The sequence below is a fragment of the Manis javanica genome, chromosome 9, assembly GCF_040802235.1.
Source record: "Manis javanica isolate MJ-LG chromosome 9, MJ_LKY, whole genome shotgun sequence".
Taxonomy (NCBI): domain Eukaryota; kingdom Metazoa; phylum Chordata; class Mammalia; order Pholidota; family Manidae; genus Manis; species Manis javanica.
The window spans coordinates 27290864-27317064 of NC_133164.1; the positions used below are offsets into that span (position 1 = coordinate 27290864).

A 26201-nucleotide genomic window follows, 5' to 3' on the forward strand; every position below is an offset into this window, starting at 1 on the left:
GGAAGCCTTATGTGGAGACAGCATCCCAAATGTTAAGAGTCTTAAACTTCCAGGTAAGCACTGTAGACCTGTTGAAGATTTCTATTATGCAAATTATGTGATAAATGGGATGCTTTAGAGCTTTAGGAAGGAAATTTGGACATACAGCTATGATGCAATATGTATATATGGATAAAGAAATCCATAAAATAAAAAATACATTTATTAAGTGCTTGTGTGTGGCTCTGTGCCAAGCAATTTTGTGCATCATTTCAATTTGCCAAGATCATTCAGTGAATTGGTGGCAGGCTTCAAAGACAACCCGAGCACTGAGTCCAGAACTGATCATCACAGTCAAGGTTAAAGGGATTGAAGGGAGCTGGGATGGTGAATGGGAGTAAGAAAGCAAGAAGACCTTTTGAAATGATTGTGATAAAGGTAATAAAGACCTGAAATCTGCAATGGACATATCAAAGAAGAGATGGATTTGAGAGAAATTTCAAGGGTAGCACAATGCCTTGAACAGTGTCCAGACCCTACAATGATATCTGTTGCTTGATAGAGAGCCAATATATAATTATTGTATGAATGAATGAACAGGAATGTTTTGGAAGCAAGGAGAAAGGAATGATTGGAGAATGATAGAACCATCAACAATTGTGTTAGGAATACAGCCAAGAAGAAATATCTTGCTATTGAATTATGAAGTCAGCTAATTGAATTGGGCATGTAGTGGGGGAAGGACCGAACCCAGATCTGTCAAAGATGGGTGTAAAATAACTGATTTTATTCTGAGGATAGACTTGCTCAAGATTTAAAGTGCAGTAGCATACTAACTTAAGGACAATGATTTCAATTAGTGTGTAATGACTTACTAGAACCATTATGACCTTTACTTTTCTTATTTGATGCAAGTAGTGACAGGAGTTTACAGCGGTGCATCTGTAAGAGAATGGAATTTTAATTGGTGAAAAAATAAATATGAACCAAAATAAGATTTTTCTTCTTGGAAATGCTGCCTCATTTCTCTTCTTGATGCAAACTAAGAAGAGCAAAGCCTGTACACCAGCATGGCTACATGACATTGGCTCTCCTTTCACTGCAGGAAAATTTAAGAGCATTTATTTATAGTCTGAAATAAAGCAAGAAATGAGAACCTGTAAAAAAATTGTAGTGCCACAAAGCAGTATTATATTGATGTACCAGTCTTTTTATTAGAACCAAAGCCACATTATTAGGGAAACCATATTGCATACAAATATCTATACTAAAATCATAAGCTTATTAAAAATCTCTTAGATTCCACCATGCCTTAAATATTTGGCAAATTTTTAAAATATTTAAGTGATAATCATCTGACTTATGTTTAGATCAAAAAGCTGTAACTTTGATAACAACCAAATCACTAGGCAAGATAAATGGCATTGTTATCATTTTAACCTGAAAATTATTATAGATTCACAAAGAAGTTTTGGTGCTTTATTTTTCTAAGCAGATTCTCATAGAAATTGAATTTTTTACCTCACTCTCACTTTAGATAGTTTTGATTCATTTAGGTACAGATTCCTCTTATCAGCCTGAGGTACTTCTTTATAAAGCCTATATCTGAACCTACCCCAGACATAGGGAATTAGATACCTAGGGAGGGAGCCCAGGACTGCATGGCAACACATGCCTAAAGTGATTCAAATGCACACTAAAGTTTCAGACTCAGTAAGTGGAAAATCTCCTGTTTCCAAGGATAATATAAGTGAGTTGTCTCCTACCATCAGCCTGCTCTTTTTCTATCTTAGCTACTACTCGTGAAAGATGTAAAAAGTAGCCCAGCATGTATTTACTATTCAGTGTTTATTTTAAGACTGTAAATGAGAAATGCCTGTGAACTATATCAGTAAGACATATATTGTGAGACATGTTTAAATATATGAACTATAATAATGTTAATAATAAAGCAATATTCATCAATAATTTCTCATTTCCCTTTGATAGAAGACATGCAGAAAAATTGTTATATTTAGAAGTTGCCTTGGATAACAATGAGGAGTGTGTTGGAAGATCCATTCAGCCTCCCTCCCTGCCAACCTCCACCCAAAGAAGAGTGTGACCATGTGACAGCCATCAGAATCATTTAGTACTTTGCACTGTTCGGTGTTAAAAGAGCCAACTTAATAGAAATGACTAAGTGCCTCTATACATGCGAAGAGAAATTCATAGTTTAATAACAGCATTTGAACAAACATATATTATGACAATGAACAACTGCTTTCTTTTTAAACCTCCATGATAGCATCTCTATTTCCCAGTCTCAGATGACACTAAAGTTGCATCTGATTTTCTTTTCAACACATTCTGGTCTTCCATACTGGCAATGACTTCATGAAGAAACCAATAACAGATTGAGTTTTCTGTAATTTATTTGAAGTACATATTTCACTGTATATTCAATAATAACTTGGCTATATAGCTCACTAAATCAGGATTTTTCTTCCTGCTATGCTTTATGTCTCATTATGTAACACATTTTTAGAGTCATTTTGATGTCCAAGTTTTAGGATTTTAAGATTTTGTAACTAACTAGGTCATGTTTATGTGACAAAAATGATCAAGTAATAAAGTGGCTTAAATAACATTTGAAATAAAAGAAAAAAGTAATTATTAATGTGCTTTATAAAATAATATTTTATTCACTAAGGTTACAGAATTAGAAGAAAATCATTGAAGGTTCAAAGAATAGAAAGAGAAAACAGAAATAATTCATCCATTTGGAAAGCTATTATTTAAGATCCTATACCAATGGCCTCTCAAAATGATGATTTTTGATTGATTTAAGCTAATCATTGGGGTCTTGACCTTGACAGAGTTCTAGACTTCATACTTCATGCAAATCACTACTCATCCACATTTTCAAAGCTTTCTGTCCCCAAGATACCAGGTGAGATGCAAACAACTTTAAGACCCTTTAAAGAAAATGTGTTATGGGCAAGATTCTCTCCACAGAGCAATTCCTGGAGACCCAGAAATTTGTTTTTTGTTTAAATATGGGATAATTTTCTGAATATCTACAAGTCTGTGTCAAACCACCAATAACAAAGAATAGTTCCAGAATTTTTTTTAATTATCCACAATCAAGTTCCAAAAAGAATTTTGAAGTTCATTTTTACATGTCACATACTGCAGTATCTCTATTGGCACTAACTGCTAGGAGATGACTGTTCATTTTAAAATTAAGAACCAATTCACATTGGCTTATAAGTAATCTGTGTTTAATTCTTCTCACCACTCATTATAGATCATAATGAAAAAAGTTTCTTAAATGATATTACATGTATTTGTTACTAGAATCACTGATAATGTGAGCCAATTCCTCAACCACTTTATGAGGCATATTCAGAGAGTAGAATTTTACTTGTCATCATAGGCTCTTTGCTGCTTTGTAATGGATAGTGGCTAATTAAACTTGCGATGACCTTGTTGTTCTAGTTGCAAATACAATAGTGTCTTGAGTCATTTACTCAGTTGTCAGTGATGGATGGAAGTGCTTCTCAATAATTAGGTGGTAAACAATGTTAACTGAGCAGTAATTCACACTAGCATTGCTAAGGTATTTTATAGTAACATGGCAAATGACTCATCACTGCCAGCTTTGTTCAATGATGCCCCTCTCCCCATAAATCATATTCCTTATTGGTACAAGAGATATTAGAATATGATCATATTTCAAATAAGCCAAAGAATATATTCCTCTATCAAATTTGTCCTGTGCACAGAAGAAGCTTCCTCTCATAAGCTGTTCTGATTTGCAGTACAAATTGGCAACTTGTTTAGAGTGGCAAGACAGATGGCAAACATTTTTATTGTACTGGCTTAACTGTTGTAGTTGACATAAGGGACACAACAAGAAAACAGTGAACAGAATTCTAATGGTACAGATGGGCATTCAGAAAAATAATAAATAAAATTAATTTCCTGGCTAGCACACATATTTGCCTTTTTAAAAATCATATTCAGTTATTTTCCCCTTGAATAATCACACATATCCTGGTCTGTTTAGTGGGTATAATTTCTTAATTTTGACAGACACAGATAATCCTTAAAGTTTTGGTGGACACCGAATTCTCTTCTGTTTCATCAGTGCAGAGAAAATCCAGTGCTTTAGATTTCAAGATCAAAGGCACTGTTCACGAGAGCATGTAATGGATTTCAAATTGCACCTTCAATAATAAAATTATACCTGCATCTTTAAAGCTCATTCTGAGATCTCATTTTCATGAAGAGTAGAAATAGAGAACTATTACAATGCACAGATCATCAACATCTAAGCTAGAAAAAGAAGGCTCTTGAAAGATCACCAATCCCTTCATTCTAGATTTTTCTAAGACAGCAGTTTTAACGCTATCTTCTTTTTCTTTCTAAATAGACAAATTTATCAAATTCTGTCACTTTAAGTTCAGGTATACCTTTTAAAACCCCTTTCCCTCATTTCCTTTCAAAATTGTCCCTCCTCATTGACTTCCATGGTTCAGGTCCCATCATTTCTCACTGGACTATTACATTGTTTTCCTGATTGGCTTCTCCATGAAGCCAGAAACTACTCTCCTGGCCAGCCTCTAACAGAGCGCCTGGCACATAGTAAGTGCTCAATAAAATGCTGGTTAAATAGAATTCAAGACTAGCCAGATGACAAAATGGGTAAGAAATGTCTATTTCCATATGCAGACCTGTGGATCAAGAGGCCTGATTCTCACAGAGTAAGAGACCAATGCAACAACAGAGGCCCGTTCCATTATCAGTTTGGACTGCAACTCATGCCTTGGGGACCTTGCTTCAAGAGATTTAAAAACATACATTTTTCTATGAAAAAAATGATTAAACTCATGGGGAGACAATCTTGATAACCTCAATAAAATTATAATTTAAAATTGAGTTTTACAGAAATGCATGCTGTTTTAGCATGAATGTGACATGTGAAGGCTTCATGCTTTGTTTTTTTGAACCTAGATGTTTGTTTGGGGTCAAGTATCTCTGGGGTCATAAAGGAAGATTTTCCATTTATAGATTCTCTTTCTATTTATAGATTCTTAATTTTGGTTCTCTGTTTATAGGTTCTTCATTTTAGGGTTTTAATGCTGCTTTTTGCATGCATACCATTAAACCCACTTACTGGAGTTAGAATTAACTATGATGGAAAGAGTAGCTCTAAAAGAGTTTTCATGTGTTGGGTCATTAGGGAACATACGGGTAACTAACTCAAAATCAGGTACTGTTACAGTTATAGGGCATTTGTCTTTGAACCTGAGGAGGCAGTTAGAAAATGATTTATCCAATAGAAATCACACAATTTCTCAAAATTTCTCAGATCTTAGCTGAGAGAAATTTAACATGTTTATAAGATCTTTGTTTTTTTCAGTTAATTTTCCTTGCAAATTTGAAGGAAAAATTCAAAACCATGTGAAGTTAGCTGAAAGATGAATATGACAATATGGCTTAAAGATTTCTAGAGGGCAGGAACTAAGCACAACTTAACTTTGAATTTCTGGGATTATTACAGTACCTGATATGTAGCTAGGATTTACAAATGCTCTTTCAAATATAAAAGAACAAATGAATGAAGAAATGAAACCAACCCACTGTGGTAGGCAACAGCCAGAGATACAGGAGTGAAATTTGGAGCAGGCTCAGGAAGGCATAAGGCCCTCACCATGGTACTAGATTATATAACAATGGTTGCAGCAAGATATTTTGTTTATGGTTAAAGAGTGGACCCCTGAGAGCTGACATTTTCCTCTCCTTCCCCTTCCCAGTTTAAGATGATATAAAAAGGCAGTGAGCCCATACGTAATTATTTGACCTAGTGATTACTGCTTCCGTGTGGCTTCTGTGACCACTGACTTCAGGCCCACTCCATGGTACCAAAGGGTGCCCTGGGGACCTGAGTCCCCTCACATCTCCGTGCATCCTTGCTCATGAGTATACCCTTGGCACTGCTTGTTTGCTAATTTGATAATAAATAATACAAAATGTTACCTTAATACTGTCTGAATTGTCATTCCTGCCTGTTTGCAAATCTGGATGAAACTTTGTGAGGTGACCAGACTTGCACATCAAGAAGTCTAGAAGGCTAGATACTAATGTGTATAAAATATAACTTGAATTTAACTAGCTTGAAAGCTTTGTTAAAATTCTAATGGGGATACATTATAAGAAAATTCCTCACTTGAATCACATTCAACTACCTGGAGATGGTTACAGCTCAGAACACATCTCTTGTATTTGTTTCAAATTAATTTATTCCTTAAATTCTGTAAAATCTATTATCTTAGCTTCCTTATTATTCTGCAGCCCACAGTTGATGAAGTATAGAATTATTTTCCAAACTAGCATAGAATCCTTAATATCCTCTGATTCAACTCAGGTAAAGTTGAATGTTTTTGCCTTTATTTGTGGAGTGTAACTCACATATTAGAGAGAAGTGAAAAAATCAAAGTCAATAAATTATCACAAAATGAACATAACTTGATGACTGCCACTAAGGTCAAGAAACAGATTATCAGTACCCTGAAATCCCTACTTGGGCCCCTCATACTTCCTGTACCAACATCTTTTTCCTTTTTTTTCTCCAAAACTAATCACCATCCTGACTTCTAACACCATAGATCAATTTTGTATATGGTAACATATAAATGGAATCATGCTGTATATATATATATCCTTCAGTATCTGCCTTCTTTGGCTCAGATTTTATGTTCGTGAATCCAAATTGTTGCATGCAACTTTAGCTTTTTTCCTCTCCATTTTCATTGTTACATAGCATTTCATAAATATACCACCTTTTATCCACTGTGTGTGTGTAGGAATGAAATTCATATGTCAAAGGCTATGAGGCTGCTTAACAGATATACCTATTTTTCAAAATGGTTGTACCGATATTCCAATATTCATATTATATGGAGAATTGACATTATCTACATCATTACCAATACTAGAAATTGTCAGCTGTTTTCATGTTAGTTATTCTAGTGCATATGTAGTTATACATTTATCTTCAGTGGGTTTACTATACACTGAGATGTCCTCTTTCAAGAGTTCCCTCCTCAAGTTGCTTGTCCTTATCTCTATTGGGTTCACTTTCTTTTTCCTATTGATCTGCAGATATTTTTTATATATTTTAGATATATACTCTTAACCATTTATTTTATATTGCATATATTTTCACCCATGTTGCTTGCCTTTTCATGACATATAAAAGTAAATTTAATATTGTCTATTATATACATAGTTTTCTTTATGGGTTTGTCTTTCATATTTAGATCTATCATCTACCTATAATTGTATATGGTGTCAGGTAGAGGCCAAATTTTTTTTCTGAACGGGTATCTAACTGACTGAACAGTATTTAATAAAAAGACCACCTTTCTCCTCACTGTAGAGAAAACTTTTTTAATAAGTCAAGTGTCCACATATTCATGAAAGCTGAGGAATTTCTCCTCTAAAGGCTAACTGGGATGGAAAAATCACATTTGATCTCTGATCAGTTGATTGTAAACATCTGGGACACTGTACTAGAAAAGACTCTGAGGTCACATTTGGATTCAGTGAAGGAGTGCCATGATTAATTAACAACGCCTGCCACTGCCTTAGGAAAATGATGAAGAGCATCTCTTTCTTATCCTTGGGCTAAAAGAATCATAAGATAACATGAAGAAAGAAGGATAAACTACATTTTGGAAGCCATATTACTCTAATTTTTATTCCTTCCTAATTCCCAATTTCTTCACTGTGTTGCAGGTCATATTTGAAAATAAGGAGGAATTCTCAAAGGCCTCAAGACTATCGTACTTTTATCCCCAAGAGCATGAGGCCCAGAGATAGTAACTTTTTCTCTCACGCATCTAAAATCAACCTTGCTCTTTGTGATAGGCAGTCTCCAAGATTGCCCACAATTATCCTGCTTCTTGGGTTTTGCATTTGAGATTAGGTTATAAAAAGACCTGGCTTGGTTTTGGGTGACCTTACTCTACCTTGACTCATAAGCTCCAGGGAAAGCCAGCTGCCTTTTCAGAGGCTGTCCCATGGGGACACCCAAATAAGTGAGTTTGGAAGAGCACTTTCCAAGGCTTGCCAACAGCCAACAGGGGAAGCACATCCTCTTTTTCCAGAACCTTGAAATGACCACAGCCCAAGGCAATAAATTCCTTGTAGCCTCCTGAGGACCCTGAGCTCAAAGCACCCTATCTTGAAATTACTGCTGCATACCACCAGAGCAGTGAGATAGTAACTGTTTGCTCTTCTCAGCTGCAAACATACAGAGCAGCTTAGGGTACTTGAGGGGGATTTGTTAAACGGACTCAAGAATTGATACACCTTCTTAGCTCTGTTTTATGTTCGGAGCACTTGTCTGTAAAAGCTACCTCCTTCAGATTTCTGGAATCATGGACTCACCAACATTTGTAAGAGACGTGTACCCACAGAATATGTGTTGAGGTCTGTTTTATTTACATGTCTCGTTACTGCCTCCTTGCTTTCAAACGTTCTCTTCTACCATCAACCTTACTCTCCATTTATTTGCTCATGACTTATCCTTCAAATCCTCCTTCAGTGCTGCCTCTTACATAAACACATTTTTTTACTATCAAACGAATACTTCTTAATCATCTCTAAAATCCTACAGTTCAGTAAAAATGCCTGTGCTGATTTGGCAACATCACCCACTTTAATTTTATCTTCATAACTAAGCTATTAGCCCTTGAAGAGCTATTTGAGGTGGTTATCTTATTTTATAATATTTAGAATAATCTAGCTTTGTGTTAACTACCTATTAAGCATTTAATAAATCTTTATTAATTGATTGTCTTATTCAATAAGAGTATCAAACTATCCCACATTTTACCTTCCTAGCGAAGTTCTGGAAAATTTCCATTTTGCCTAGCCACCCTCTTACCTTGTCTTGTCTGGAAAGTAGCGTTAATATGTGAATATTATGAATCCTAATAATGTTTGATTAATCAAGTATATAATTTAAAAAATATTTTCAGTGATAAGACCATAAAAACTAACCCAATCAAAACTACTTCAGTATAACTTTTTAATAAAGAGGGGTGTGTGTGTGTGCGTGTGTGTGTGTGCGCGCACAATCACATCATGTCCACTTGAATGGGGATATATTTGAGTTAGTATGGGAGAAGAAAATAAGTTGGCTTCACAAAATATGATTTTTTCAGTTACAAACAGAAGTAAAGATGGTTATTTAGACATAATTTACAAACAGGATAGCAATAGTGGAAACTTTAATGATTTATAAAATATTACTTTTCTTTCTAAATTCCCTTGGGTCATATGGGTATTTTAGTCAAAGTTAAAGAAGTAATGGACAATTCATGACAGTATGTGTTTTTCCTGGCTTCATGACTTTCTATTACACTTATAAGGGCCAATTTCAGCCCATTTATGCATATGCATAACTCTCTCTTTTATGAGGAACACTCAATTCTATAAGAGTTCTACTTCTATTATACAGATTTCCAATTAGAATATTTCTTAATTATTAGAAATATATTACATACCAAAGGACTACTGGCCAAACTTACCTATAACTTATCTAAAGATATAGATCATAAAAATCATTTGGGGAATGAATTAAGGGTAAATATAACAAGAAGTGCTCAGCAAGGATCAGTTTCCAGTTTAGTGCTACTGAACATTTTTCCAATGGCCAGGATGATGGAATATCAAGTATGCTTGTTAAGTCTGCTGATGACATCAGGTGGAAGAAATAGCTGATATCTTAGAGAACAGAAGAGTTAAAAGTGACTGTAAGTGTGAAGAGTGGTCAAAATGGAAAGAACAAGATTCAATGTGTATGCATTCCTATTGCATATGTTATGTCAGATATGGAATATGCAGATAAGATAACAAAGGATAACAAACCAATGAGGAAACACTTTTTTTTTAGGTCAGAGGAAGTAAATCAAAGAGAATAGTGTTTCCCATCTGCCTTTAAAAAGTGGGGGACAAAAGAACAACTATAACAGTAGCAGTAACAACTGAACAGTAGCACCTGTTCTGCTAATCAAGACCCTTTCTGGATGTGTATGAGGTCAAAACTATTTTCTTAATAATACTAAGACAGTATTTGTGTTTCTCACTGTCATTGTCTCTTAAGTGCATAGTGTAGTTTTCCAGACATGGGTTACTGCAACAGAGTAAACATAGAAGCAGATATGAAAACCAAGCTACCTTCTTTTAAGCCAGTCATTTAAGATTTGCAAAAAGTTAAAGCATTTCTACTTCTCTCACTGATATTTTTTGTTAAGTAAAATACAAATTTAAAAACTACAAGTTATGGTAATGTGATGGGTTCATAACTTTTATTCTAAAGTTAATGAACTAGTTAATTTTAAATTTCCCTGTTTTAATTTCAAACAGAGCTAATGTCATGAGATATAAGCCACTTCAATAAAAGCTCTTAGAGTCCTCAATAATCTTTCATTGTGAAAAGGGGACCTGAGGGTAAAAGTGTGAGAACCATTGAATTACTCTAACATTTTCTAGTTAGGAACCTCCAATTCCATGAAACCATTTAAGACAGTCTTCTAGGTTGCCAAGGAGAGAGGAAGATTGGTATGGATCAATAAATCTCAACCTTGGCTGCACAGTGGAATCACCCAGAGAGCTTTAAAATAAATATTGATGCCTGAATACTTTTTTTTTCCATTTTTTTTTTGAGAGGGCATCTCTCATATTTATTGATCAAATGGTTGTTAACAACAATAAAATTCTGTATAGGGGACTCAATGCACAATCATTAATCAACCCCAAGCCTAATTCCCAACAATCTCCAATCTTCTGAAGCATAACGAACAAGTTCTTACATGGTGAACAAGTTCTTACATAGTGAATAAGTTATTACATGGTGAACAGTGCAAGGGCAGTCATATCACAGAAACTTTCGGTTTTGTTCATGCATCATGAACTATAAACAATCAGGTCAAATATGAATATTCATTTGATTTTTATACTTGATTTATATGTGAATCCCACATTTCTCCCTTATTATTATTATCATTATTTTTTTTAATAAAATGCTGAAGTGGTAGGTAGATGCAAGATAAAGGTAGAAAACATAGTTTAGTGCTGTAAGAGGGCAAATGTAGATAATCAGGTGTGTGCCTATAGACTAAGTATTAATCCAAGCTAGACAAGGACAACAAAACATCTATGGATGCCGAAGATTTCTCTCAACACAGGGGGGCTGAGGTTCTAAGCCTCACCTCTGTTGATCCCCAATTTCTCACCTGACGGCCCCCCTGCGACTGTGCCTGTCTTAGGTTGTTCCTCCCTTGAGGAATCTTACCCGTCTCTGGCTAGCCAGTCATCTTCCAGGGCCATACGGGGAAATGTAAAGTTGGTAAGTGAGAGAGAAGCAATATTGTTTGAAAAGGTTAGCTTTTTGCTTCTTTGCAGATTTATGCCCTGTGGCTTCTATGCCCAGCATTTGTCTTGAGGTATCTTTGCCACTTGGAAGAATTATGATACTTGGTAATTTTCGATATGAGGCACAAATTCTACTAAAGTGTTCTAATTAGGAAGGAAGAAGAAAAGCTATAGAAGTAGCAGACGGAAGGAAACATGGGAACATTGATTATTTCTTTGACATATCTTCTTGTAGAGTAACATAAGCATGTATAGGTTTTAAACTACTAATTAAACAGTGCACACACATTAACATAATAGGAATACAGCTACATAACAAAAGCAGACCTACAATTACCAGCCATATCCAGTGAAACCAAGAAAATCAGTTAGGCACCCTACGCATCTGTGAAAACTTATCAATGATATGATGGATATTGTCTAACTGAATTTGAATAGTTTGAGAAAGATCAGACAAATTAAAACAACACATTCCTGGGAACTGCTCACATCCCACATGTTCTTTTAACAGTAGATAGTCTATAGTCGCACGATTTTGGAGCACTGCAACTTGCACTTCTCCTAATTCTTGGTTGAGTTCCGACAGTATAGATCCAGTCAAATTTGTTATTTTACTGTATGCACAGGCCAGCTTAGATATCTCCTTCTTCATTCCAATGGCAATTCCAGGAACCGGTGGGATGAATGCAGCTACAACTGCAGCAGCACCAGGATCTTTGTTGAAGTTTTTTGATGATCATCTTCTGCAATGACTCTTCCAGAGAATGTTGATGTTGGAAGTTCTTCTTCATATTGTATCTTAATTCATTATCTGGGTAGCCAAATTAGGCTTTGATCTTCTGTATGAACACAAACAAACCCTTTGCCCACACTTTGATATGACCTTTATACCATTGTGAAGAACCTATTGGATATCAACACACAGGAACTGCTTTTTTTTTTAAGAGAAAGGAATATTATCAGAAAAATGTACTTCCATAGCTGATCATCTGACACCCTTTAAAAGATCAAAATTAAGGATATGTAAAGCATGCATTAATCACTGATTTGCAGTTAGTTTTATCCTATCAGGGAGTAACCCCCTTTGCTTTCTCTTTTTTTTTGTTATCATTAATCTACAATTACATGAAGAATATTATGTTTACTAGGCTCTCCCCTATATCAAGTCCCCCCCACAAACCCCATTACAGTCACTGTCCATCAGCATAGCAAAATGTTGTAGAATTACTACTTGTCTTCTCTGTGTTGTACAGCTCTCCACTTTCTCCCACCCCCCCACATTATGCATGCTGATCATAATACCCCCTTTCTTCTTCCCCCCCCTTATCCCTCCCTACCCACCCATCCTCCCCAGTCCCTTTCCCTTTGGTGCCTGTTAGTCCATTCTTGGGTTCTGTGATTCTGCTGCTGTTTTGTTCCTTTAGTTTTTCCTTTGTTCTTATACTCCACAGATAAGTGAAATCATTTGGTATTTCTCTTTCTCCACTTGGCTTATTTCACTGAGCATAATACCCTCTAGCTCCATCCATGTTGTTGCAAATGGTAGGATTTGTTTTCTTCTTATGGCTGAATAATATTCCATTGTGTATATGTACCACATCTTCTTTACCCGTTCATCTACTGATGGACACTTAGGTTGCTTCCAATTCTTGGCTACTGTAAATAGTGCTGCGATAAACATAGGGGTGCATCTGTCTTTTTCAAACCAGAGTGCTGCATTCTTAGGGTCAATTCCAAGGAGTGGAATTCCTGGGTCAAATGGTAAGTCTATTTTGAGCATTCTGAGGAACCTCCATACTGCTTTCCACAATGGGTGAACTAATTTACATTCCCACCAGCAGTGTAGGAGGGTTCCCCTTTCTCCACAACCTTGCCAACATTTGTTGTTGTTTGTCTTTTGGATGGTAGCCATCCTTACTGGTGTGAGGTGATATCTCAGTGTGGTTTTAATTTGCATTTCTCTGATAATTAGTGATGTGGAGCATCTTTTCATGTGTCTATTGGCCGTCTGTATTTCTTTTTTGGAGAACTGCCTGTTCAGTTCCTCTGCCCATTTTTTAATAGGATTATTTGTTTTTTGTTTGTTGGGGTGGGTGAGCTCTTTATACATTTTGGATGTCAAGCCCTTATCGGATCTGTCATTTACAAATATATTCTCCCATACTGTAGGGTACCTTTTTGTTCTATTGATGGTGTCTTTTGCTGTACAGAAGCTTTTCAGCTTAATATGGTCCCACTTGTTCATTTTTGCTTTTGTTTTCCTTGCCCAGGGAGATATGTTCAAGAAGAGGTCACTCATGTTTATATCTAAAAGATTTTTGCCTATGTTTTTTTCTAAGAGTTTTATGGTTTCATGACTTACATTCAGGTCTTTGATCCATTTTGAATTTACTTTTGTGTATGGGGTTAGACAATGGTCCAGTTTCATTCTCCTACATGCAGCTCTCCAGTTTTGCCAGCACCATCTGTTAAAGAGACTGTCATTTCGCCATTGTATGTCCATGGCTCCTTTATCAAATATTAATTGACCATATATGTTTGGGTTAATGTCTGGAGTCTCTAATCTGTTCCACTGGTCTGTGGCTCTGTTCTTGTGCCAGTACCAAATTGTCTTGATTACTATGGCTTTGTAGTAGAGCTTGAAGTTGGGGAGTCAGACCCCCCCTACTTTATTCTTCTTTCTCAGGATTGCTTTGGCTATTCGGGGTCTTTGGCGTTGCAATATGAATTTTTGAACTATTTGTTCCAGTTCGTTGAAGAATGTTGCTGGTAATTTGATAGGGATTGCCTCAAATCTGTATATTGCTTTGGGCAGGATGGCCATTTTGATTATATTAATTCTTCCTAGCCAAGTGCATGGGATGAGTTTCCATTTGTTAGTGTCCCCTTTAATTTCTCTTAAACCTCAATACTTTTTACAATTTATTTTATTATTATTCTGTGGGGTTGGTTTTCTGCTTAGGCATCAGGATTTTAAAAGCCTGCCCGTGTGGCTGTAATATGAAGGCAAGATTGCATATGCATGAAATAATCCTTCTTTCCTCGATGTTAGTCTGATGGAGATTTTGGACTTCTATCACACAGTATGGTTTTGCCTCCCTAAATGGGACAGAGCCTAAATACGCCTCATAATACCTTTGATGTTGTCACCCCTGCATAATACATATGATGTCCCAAGTTGATGTGTGCTTTTTTATTTTTTAACATTGCTTTTATATTTCAAGTAGTTTCTGATTGTCCACATTTTTCCTCATGACTCACAAGGAAACATTAAACTGATTTAATGATTAAATTACATATAACTATTTAGCTCTTATTTTTCAATACCAAATCATAGGAATAATGTAAAATATAGGAAGAATGCAAAAATATAAATGATATTATTTTTCTTTTCTGAGATGAAATCTGAGAAGTGAGGCTAAAATTACATCCCTGAAAGAGCATGTTATTTTAATTATAAATTAAATAACTGGATGACTTTCACCCCCCATCTGACATTTGGTGATTAAGGGGTTCAGATAGAGTGGCTCCTTCATTCATTGGCCAATTCCATGAAGTCATGGGATGCCAATTTCAAGTTCTATGGGGAGATTGGATAATTTAGGTTTGGCCTCTATACCTCTCCCCACTTACTTTGCCCTCTACCCCTTTTAATAGGAAGTATGCATATTGAATTTAGTCACTGTGAATTTCTTAACCTTCCCCTTTACATTGACTATATATTAGTCACATAGTACATATATTGTCATTAATTTATACTTTCAAAATCTATAGTACTTAATAGAATTAGTCATGTTTTTAAAAATTACAACCAAGTTTGGATTTTAACAATGATCATATATCTTTATCAAGATGATAATTTGTTATGATACTTATCAAAATCACCTTTTACCAAAACTTCCATGGTTTGAAATTTATTATTTGAATCATTCATACAAATGTGTATAGCTGCCACTTAAATGTAACTAATGGATGTACATTGCAGTGTTTTGTCTGAAGAGGAGGGGATATCTTGTGAGACAGTATGTGTAGGTCAAAAGATATTAATCTAAAAATTGTTTTGCATTTGCAACTGAGAAGGAAAAAGTATTAGATAGACTTAATTTTCCCATATTTATGCTCAGCTCCAAGTTTCTCTGTATTATGAAATGATTCCTAATAATTTTTGTCATCCTTCAAAATCCAGTTTGCTACAAAAGATGTCTTTTACAAAAAGATTGTTAATAAAATCTTAAATTGCTTATTAAAAGATTTTAAGTGGTTTTTCTATATGTGTTTGTTTATGATGGAAATAAAAAAACTCTCCTAATAGGGAGCACATTAACCCTTTTAAAGTATTAATGCATAATAGTCTGAAGAGAAGTATGTTTGCCATGCACATATACTTATAAATATATATTTTATTAGATAGAATCTTTGCATAATTTAAATTTCATACCAATTTCTAAGCAATTAGTGATGGAAACAAAGATCGTATTTTGTGATTAAAATATGTTATTTTAAAGTATGTCTTGATTTTAGTACATTCTTCTTTCCCTTTTTTCTTGATTAGTGCTTCTTTTTTATTACATTATGAAAGATTTCGTATTTCTTAAAATGAAACAAAATCCTTCATTGTTTCTTACGCTAACTTAACTTACTGCTCATGAACTGTAACCTCATTTTTCTGTCCCTTAGTAAATAAGCATGAAATATTAATTATCAACAAGTGAGGCTTCTAAATTGTATTGTGCACAATTATATAATAGCTCTACAGAAAAACTGTCTTACAGCAGCATTTCTTGGTGTTGATATGAAAGTACTCATTAACAATTCTCTGGCAAAATGAATGAATGAATTATATAAAGGCAGTCAGATCATGAATACTCTAACAATCAAGTAAAATATGTTTACTTCATAAAAAGTTTATTGTTTGCTAGTGAGCCTGTGGATTCAATTTTTTATTGTTACTCTTTATTGTTTACCCTTTCATGAGAATTTTCTTCATGTATTTGTGTACTCTACATTGTACCACGGCTTCAGACGTTTTATAAACATGGTTATAAAAGAGCAATGCCAAGTTTCTCTCTTCACTCTTTACTAGCTTATATTCACAAATCCATTTTAGGGGTTTCCCTTAATTTTGTGTTGGCTTATGTTTTCATATCACCAACTGTGTTTTCCTTTTTTATTTATTAAGCAGGGGAGAATATGCTATATTCCTCCTGGTTGCTTTTTCCTTACAGAATTCCCCTGGCTCGCCACTGACAGATCTTGATATCCAAGAGGGAGTCAGTTTGCAGGATTAAAGGCAAGAACCTCAATTAGACACTCTCTGATTTCTTCAGATGTTTTTTCTAATCTTTTAATATGGGATTATAGGTTCCTAGAACCTATGTCGCTGTTATAAAAATAGTGAGGACTCTTTGTTCTGAATCTTAAGCACTGGCTTTAAAAATGTCTATTTTCTTAATTTGAATTAATTCTGATCTAGATGAGGATAATGAACTTTGGTCAGCTATTTACAGTTCTGAGTATAAAACAGCCTGATGAACACTGTGAAGCGCACACACTCTCTTCAGAATCTGCTGGAAAACTCCCTCAGAGACTGATTAGCTCATGCTTGTCACAAATAGGGGAGATAATTATGGGGCTTAAGTCTATGTGGTGGATCTTTTGAGAGGCAATGGGTAGATCTAAGACTGTCTTTGGATCAACCCTAATTCTTATTATTGCACATATCTTGTGAATTATTTTTTAGCACATCCCCAGAGACTAAACATTGTCTCTTCCCAGAGGATGACATCACATTTCTTTTCCAGAAGATAAAATTGTCCAAATTAGATTATCTTTAATTAGTCTAATCTTATGAGCCATTCCATAAAGTTTATTGCACCCGTGCTGGCACCATGTTACAAGATTCTTATTGAATGAACTAATCTTTCGCCATGGAAATGATGCTTATAAACAATGTTGCTGATTCTTTTATTACAATAAAGATTTCCTTCTCTGAAGCTTCAGGTTTCAATGGCTGTTTATGGTTCTCAGTAATATCAGATGATTTTGTTTTAATGAGAACGTTGACTTATTCCAAATTTCACTTGTTAGTCTACTGCAAAATGCCCTCCTAGTGACAAAAGGCAAAAAATTAAAGTTTAAGAAAATTTCATTCTTATAAAAGTTATTTGGGATAATGTGATGTCCTGTGTTCACAAAAGGACCACCCCCTCGAAAACAGCCTCAGTTTCAGCCTTGCCTTATGTTGAAAGAACAGCTTCAGGGGCATCTACTTACACACCACATGAAAAAAATCTCATTCATTAAAAGGTGCATTCTAGATACAAAGAAAAAACCTACCATGACTAGAAATATGTCCTGTTTATTAAATCCATTTACTGTGTCAGTTACCATCTGCTTAAAACTTTATCTAAGATGTTTCACAAATAAGTGCTTATCTTTTTTAAAGTCAAGGATTAAAGTCTGAATTAGAATTGTTAACAAGATAATCCAAATCAAGTGAAATTGTCTCTGATTTTAACTTCCTACTCTTTCAAAGCCTCTTAAGATCCTTCACATCAATCAAGTTCTTCACTCTTAACTTTAAGAATTTCAGTTGGTTTATGACTTGGGACAAGTCCCTTAACTTTTTGGATTTTATGTGTTCTGTAGTTAAAGAGTTAGAAAAGGTGGTTTGAAAATCTCTAAAGCACTCTGATTCTGATACAAAACACCGTCGTTCACTGGAGACTCTCTGCTCCAGAAAATGTTGCCCGGATGTTGAGAGTTAAAGGAGTTGATTTTACCAAAGGGCTCCTCCAGTTCTTGAGCAATTGCTGTAACTAAAGGTGCATGCCTTCTAAGAGAACTATTTTAACACCAGATCTAGTTTCTTAGACCCATTTTTTAAAAATAATAAGCTTTCTTAGGAAAAAAAAATTTAAGTGAAATAGATGACTGTCTCTTTCTTGTATGAACACCTTCAAAATTAAATCAGATAATCTTTTCCCTTATCCCTAACATATAAGAGAAAGACGGTCATTAATATACTTTGCACATGACAATGTGAACAGAGGTAAGAACATTTTATTGCATCAGAATGAGTGCATCTGTTTCACAGTATTTTTAACAGACTGTAAAATGAAAAAGGCCATGTACTTTTCCTTTATAACTTCCCTAGAATGAAAGAAAATATTTCAGATGGAAAGCTTACTTTTGGAGGATTTTATTTGTAAATTAGCTTACTAAAACTCTAAGAAACAGAAAAGAAGGAGGTGATGATAATTGAGCATTCTGAGTGTTTTTTAAAATTAAAAGACTCTTAACAGGGAACTTGAAGTACCAAGTAAAATGATGAAATCATATTACTTCTCTGGGCACAGAGGATACCTTTTCGCGTTTTCATTTCTCCATACTTTTTTGTTGTTATCTCTCCCTCTTCCTATTCCCTCACTAATATTTGAATTTCAAAGCAAAAGGTCACTGCTGGTTTCTGTCGGACTTGGTTTGCATAAGTAGAGAAGACCAGCATTAGGCTTTTTCCACAGAGCAATTGAGACTCAGTCAATCAGACTCAGTCCATTGATTTTTGGATCTGAGCTGCAAATGGCGCCTGTTACTGTTAGCCGTCCTGGTGAAGCTGACCAAGGCCTCTAATCCTCTTAGACAGCAGTCAAGAAATTGAGATAAAAGCTGGCAATTCAACTTGTTCAAGTAACAGATTTGACAAATTAGGGGAGTTCAATCCTATGATGAAAAAAAAAGTCAGTCTTGGTGGTTATATGCTATGGTCCAACAGCATAGATGAGATGAAAATAAGGTCATTACAAAGAAATTGTTAGACACACCAATAAGAGAATTCACTTTAGAAAAAGAATTTATAAATCAAATGTCAATGTAACAGAACAAAAATCCTCAGAATTCCAAAAGTCAAAAATTAGATGCTGTACACTGGTAAGTTCTGTCTTCTTATATGAAAAAAATAACATGAAAACTAAAACTTAATTTTGCATATACATACCTTTGGTCTAATAACATGTTTAATTTTGTCAAAAATGAGAACCTGAGTGGTTTTCTATTTACATAATAAATATAAATTGTGGAGTTACCCTTTCAAATAAACTAATAAGCCCAGCCAAATAATTTACTTGATAATTTCATTGAATTTGCTGAGATGACTGCCCTGTTCAAAGTAAGTTGAGACTCCTGTTTGAATAGACACAATGGATTTTTAAAAAGAATTATGTTCTACCTTTAATGTTATCATAGATATATTCTGAAATAGTTTTTACATTATCCAACACTGTGTTCACGAATAGCATATGATGTCCTTTATATGCATAGGAGGAAAAAAAACCCCTATATTTTAATTTTATCTAATATTTCATTTCTTTAGTTACCTTAAAAAAGACAAGGCAATATCCATTTTACAGAAAGCAAAAATCCCTTATTTTTATGAATTTAGTAGTTATCAGATTGTATGTGGGTAAGTCTATACTTCCCAAGCTTAATAATTTCAAATACCTTTCATTTTTCCTTGGGTTCTATTGTTTTTTTCTTTCTATCATTGTACACCCAATACTTACCCAATTAGTTGTTTAATAATTGCTTTTCTTGCTGAATGAATGGTTGAATAAATGAATGAATGAAATCAAATGTTTTAATTTAGATGAATTTTAAGAAAGACAGTCATGAGGGGCACTTCAGAGTTCTTATTTGGCACTCATAATGGCATTATTTCTTTGGCACAAATGAAGCTCAATATAGTGTTTCTATATATTAAATATCAAACTATTCTTTAATGACTTGGAAATTAACATTTAGCCAAACCTATGAGTCACCATTTTATGTGGAGTTACGTCTACTGTATGCTCCTTGTGACCAGGGATTCAATCTAATTTTCCCATATATTTCTGGCACCTTACATGTGATAGGAACACAATAAATATTAATTAAATGAATGATGTGTAAATGAGTAAATGATTATGTGATCAACTGAACAACCCAAATATTAGTTATATTCATTACACATTTGCATTGAAAAATTGTAGTTAATTGGTTCAAATCTGCTGCCTGGGGAGCAAGGGCCGTCGGAGGCAGTCAGTGCTTATTCAATTTAGTTTTCCATACACTTATTGAGCAGGTATAGAGCATGTGTCTACTTTATATTGAATTCTAGTTGATCTTATGGGAAGATACATAGATATGAGGAGCTTAAGTATAATAAAGAGGCCAAAGGAATACAAAAATGTGCTTAAGAACATATTAAACTCCCAAATAAGCACCTGATGTACAACAAAATGAGAAGGACAAGCCAATATGTATAGTCAGCTTTTTAGGTAGGTGCTTGTCTGCCTGAAGTGATTTGAGATACACAACTCCCCAACATACTACATGCATGCTATTGCTAGTTTATTACTTTAATTGATCACTAATCTCTCCTCACAAACCTGTTTTTAAATGAAAATACCTTAAGAAGAAGTAACAGCAAACCTCTAATACTTGGGTACCTCCTTTCCTTTATTAGACCCATATTCTCAAGTAAGGAGGCTTTGGGACTTGGTACACAGGAAATAAAAAAGTATATTAATAAGACAAAAAAATTAATTTGACAGAAGATATGTGGGTTTGGCATGAGCAACCTGCTTAATTTCCAGAGGTTTGGCCCTAGGTGATTGTAGAAGAGGATAATCTCATCATTAGGAGCATAAAATGCTCTGGGTTTAGTTCATAGCTTTTCCAGGGTTGGAATATCCCTGCCCCAGGCCATTTAGGGACTGTCATTAATGAAAATAAGATTAATATATGTTTGATGGCTATTGTTTACCTATTGTTACTTACCTAGCAAAGTTACTTACACAATCCAAATTGCTATCATCTTTTCTGCTAGAACCTGAAATAATGACATGTCCTCTTTCTTCACCTAGAGTAAGAAAATTTGCTGAATCTGGTATTTTTACCACCTATTGAAGGCGATTCCAATAAACAGTCATAAGTATTCCCCAAGGAGACTTTTCAGGCAAAAGATGTCAATATGCTGGTCAAATCAATGCAAATAAGAACACTACACCTGATTATATCTCTTAGGGAAGTACATATTTATACAATTTAATGAGTATGGAATAACTTGGGCACAATAGAATTCTGTTAATGTAGCTCATTATTTGGCATCATAAACAAAATTGCTGGAGCCCAAGCTCATGTTGCCAAAATTATAAAATGACAAAGCCTGATACAGAAAGTAGCTCTAAGTCATCTGAAAAAATGAGTATGTGGCAAGAAGAAAAGAATCACTTAAGTTAATCAAACTAGCATGAAATTACCAAGGTCCCTAGACAATGGCAGGGTTTTACTATTTAGAACAAAAAATATGAAGTACTGCCCTGTGAGTGGCTCTATGACATAAATGTTTTTAGTTAGTAATAAAAATTGAAGGGGACGGAGCCAGGATGGCGGCGTGAGTAGAGCAGTGGAAATCTCTTCCCAAAAACATATAGAGCTATGAAAATATAACAAAGAAAACTCTTCCTAAAATAGAGACCAGAGGACACAGGACAATATCCAGACCACATCCACACCTGCAAGAACCCAGCAAGCACCCCTCCCCCCAGCTCCTGGCGGGTGGAAAGAAACCGGAGTGGTTTTTTTTTTTTTTTTGGTGAGTGCTTTTTGGAAGCCTTAAAGGGACAGGGACCCCATTGCTAGGCAGGCAGGGCGGCGGGACCGGTGAGCAGGTGCCTGGGACCGGTGCCTGAGGACAAAGAATATAGCACATTTTTCCCTACGGGACCGGTGGCGGATGCCTGAGACCGGTGGTGGGTGCCTGAGACCGGCGCCTGAGGACGGAGGAAATCGCGTGTTTTTCCCCTTTTTTTTTTCTCTTTTTGGCGAGTGCTTTTTGGAAGCCTTAAAGGGACAGGGACCCCGGTGCTAGGGAGGCAGAGCAGCAGGACCGGTGAGTGGGTGCCTGGGACCAGCGCCTGAGGACAAAGAATATCGCGCGTTTTTCCCTACGGGACCGGTGGGCGGGTGCCTGAGACCGGCAGGACGGAGGAAATCACGCGTTTTTCCCCTTTTTTTTCTCTGTTTGGCGAGTGCTTTTTGGAAGCCTTAAAGGGACAGGGACCCCAGTGCTAGGGAGGCAGAGCAGCAGGACTGGTGAGCGGGTGCCTGGGACCGGCACCTGAGGACAAAGAATATCACGCGTTTTTCCCTGCGGGCCCGGTGGGTGGGTGCTTTTTGGAAGCCTTGAAGGGACAGGGACCCCAGTGCTAGGGAGGCAGGGCAGCAGGACCAGTGAGCGGGTGCCTGAGACCGATGCCTCAGGATGGAGGAAATCGTGCGTTTTTCCCCATTTTTTTTTTTTTCTCTTTTTGGCGAATGCTTTTTGGAAGCCTTAAAGGGACAGGGACCCCAGTGCTAGGGAGGCAGGGTGGCGGGACCGGTGAGCGGGTGCCAGGGACCGGCGCCTGAGGACAAAGTATATTGTGTGTTTTTCCCTGTGGGATAGGTGGGCGGGTGCCTGAGACTGGCACGTGAGGACCAAGGAAATCGCGTGTTTTTCCCCTTTTTTTTTTCTCTTTTTGGCGAGTGCTTTTTGGAAGCCTTAAATGGACAGGGACCCCAGTGCCAGGGAGGCAGGGCGGCGGGACTGGTGAGTGGGTGCCTGGGACCGGCACCTGAGGACAAAGAATATCCCGTGTTTTTCCCTGCGGGACCGGTGGGCGGGTGCCTGAGACCAGCACCTGAGGACGGAGGAAATCGCGCATTTTTCCCCTTTTTTTTTCTCTTTTTGGCGAGTGCTTTTTGGAAGCCTTAAAGGGACAGGGACCCTGGTGCTAGGGAGGCAGAGCAGCAGGACTGGTGAGCGGGTGCCTGGGACCGGCGCCTGAGGAAAAAGAATATCGCGTGTTTTTCCCTGTGGGACCAGTGGGCGGGTGCTTTTTGGAAGCCTTGAAGGGACAGGGACCCAAGTGCTAGGGAGGCAGGGCAGCAGGACCAGTGAGCGGGTGCCTGGGACCGACACCTGAGGACAAAAAAAATCACGTGTATTTTCCTTTTTTTTTTTTTTTTTGCTCTTTCCTCTCTCATTGTTGCTGTTGTTGTTTTGGTTTGGAGAGTGCTTTTTGGAAGTCTTAAAGGGGCAGGACAGGACACTTAGGCCAGAGGCAGGGAATCTGGGGATCTCTGGGCACTATAACCCCCTGGGCAGCAGGGAGCACAGAGGCCCCTTACGGATATAAATAGCCTCCGGGCTGCTCCCCCTCCAACGGGACTCCACCACTTTGGAGGAGCAGCCCCAGCCAGGCCTCGCCCATGACAACAGTGGAGATAAACTCCATAGCAAATGGGCAGGTAACAGAAGCCCTGTCTGCGCACAGCTGACAAGCATAAGCCACTAGAGGTCGCTATTCTCCCAGGAGAGGAAGGCCACAAACCAAGAAGAAGGGAAGCTCTTCCAGCGGTCACTCGTACCAGCTCTGCAAACTATCTTTATCACCATGAAAAGGCAAAACTACAGGCAGACAAAGATCACAGAGACAACACCTGAGAAAGAGACAGACCTAACCAGTCCTCCTGAAAAAGAATTCAAAATAAAAATCATGAACATGCTGACAGAGATGCAGAGAAAAATGCAAGAGCAATGGGATGAAGTCCGGAGGGAGATCACAGATGTCAGGAAGGAGATCACAGAAGTGAAACAATCCCTGGAAGGATTTATAAGCAGAATGGATAAGATGCAAGAGGCCATTGAAGGAATAGAAGCCAGAGAACAGGAACGTATAGAAGCTGACATAGAGAGAGATAAAAGGATCTCCAGGAATGAAACAACACTAAGAGAACTATGTGATCAAGCCAAAAGGAATAATATTTGTATTATAGGGATACCAGAAGAAGAAAGAGGAAAAGGGATAGAAAGTCTCTTTGAAGAAATAATTGCTGAAAACTTCCCCAAACTAGGGGAGGAAATAATCAAACAGACCATGGAATTACACAGAACCCCCAACAGAAAGGATCCAAGGAGGACAACACCAAGACACATAGTAATTAAAATGGCAAGGATCAAGGACAAGGAAAGAGTTTTAAAGGCAGCTAGAGAGAAAAAGGTCACCTATAAAGGGAAACCCATCAGGCTAACATCAGACTTCTCGACAGAAACCCTACAGGCCAGAAGAGAATGGCATGATATACTTAATGCAATGAAATAGAAGGGACAAGCAAAAGCTGATGGAATTTGCTTCCCACAAACCACCTCTACAGGGCATCCTACAGGGACTGCTCTAGATGGGAGCACTCCTAAAAAGAGCAGAACAAAACACACAACATATGAAGAATGGAGGAGGAAGAATAAGAAGGGAGAGAAGAAAAGAATCTCCAGACAGTGTATATAACAGCTCAATAAGCGAGCTAAGTTAGGCAGTAAGATACTAAAGAAGCTAACCTTGAACCTTTGGTAACCACAAATCTAAAGCCTGCAATGGCAATAAGTACATATCTCTCAATAGTCACCCTAAATGTAAATGGACTTAATGCACCAATCAAAAGACACAGAGTAATAGAATGGATAAAAAAGCAAGACCCATCTATATGCTGCTTACAAGAAACTCACCTTAAACCCAAAGACAAGCATAGACTAAAAGTCAAGGGATGGAAAAACATATTTCAGGCAAACAACAGTGAGAAGAAAGCAGGGGTTGCAGTACTAATATCAGACAAAAGAGACTTCAAAAAAAAGAAAGTAACAAGAGATAAAGAAGGACACTACATAATGATAAAGGGCTCAGTCCAACAAGAGGATATAACCATTCTAAATATATATGCACCCAATATAGGAGCACCCGCATATGTGAAGCAAATACTAACAGAACTAAAGAGGGAAATAGACTGCAATGCATTCATTTTAGGAGACTTCAACACACCACTCACCCCAAAGGATAGATCCACCGGGCAGAAAATAAGTAACGGCACACAGGCACTGAACAACACACTAGAACAGATGGACCTAATAGACATCTATAGAACTCTACATCCAAAAGCAACAGGATATACATTCTTCTCAAGTGCACATGGAACATTCTCCAGAATAGACCATATACTAGCTCACAAAAAGAGCCTCAGTAAATTCCAAAATATTGAAATTCTACCAACCAATTTTTCAGACCACAAAGGCATAAAAGTAGAAATAAATTCTACAAAGAAAACAAAAAGGCTCACAAACACATGGAGGCTTAACAACATGCTACTAAATAATCAATGGATCAATGAACAAATCAAAATAGAGATCAAGGAATATATAGAAACAAATGACAACAACAACACTATGCCCCAACTTCTGTGGGATGCAGCGAAAGCAGTCTTAAGAGGAAAGTATATAGCAATCCAGGCACACTTGAAGAAGGAAGAACAATCCCAAATGAATAGTCTATCATCACAATTATCGAAACTGGAAAAAGAAGAACAAATGAGGCCTAAAGTCAGCAGAAGGAGGGATATCATAAAGATCAGAGAAGAAATAAACAAAATTGAGAAGAATAAAACAATAGCAAAAATCAACAAAACCAAGAGCTGGTTCTTTGAGAATATAAACAAAATAGATAAGCCTCTAGCCAAACTTATTAAGAGAAAAAGAGAATCAACACAAATCAACATAATCAGAAATAAGAATGGAAAAATCATGACAGACTCCACAGAAATACAAAGAATTATTAAAGACTACTATGAAAACCTATATGCCAACAAGCTGGAAAACCTAGAAGAAATGGACAACTTCCTAGAAAAATACAACCTCCCAAGACTGACCAAGGAAGAAACACAAA

General features: G+C 36.6%; 1 long non-coding RNA gene across 4 annotated transcripts in view; it reads right to left on the reverse strand.

Moving 5' to 3' along the window:
- LOC140843505 (uncharacterized) overlaps nucleotides 1-26201 on the reverse strand; it is a 190613-nt gene that overhangs the window by 64790 nt on the left and 99622 nt on the right. The window contains exon 4 of one of the 4 annotated variants that reach the window (XR_012121336.1): nucleotides 855-921. The exons of the other annotated variants lie outside the window; for them this stretch is intronic. This is a non-coding gene — a long non-coding RNA (uncharacterized lncRNA). The remainder of the gene's footprint in view (nucleotides 1-854; nucleotides 922-26201) is intronic. 4 annotated transcript variants of the gene reach the window in all.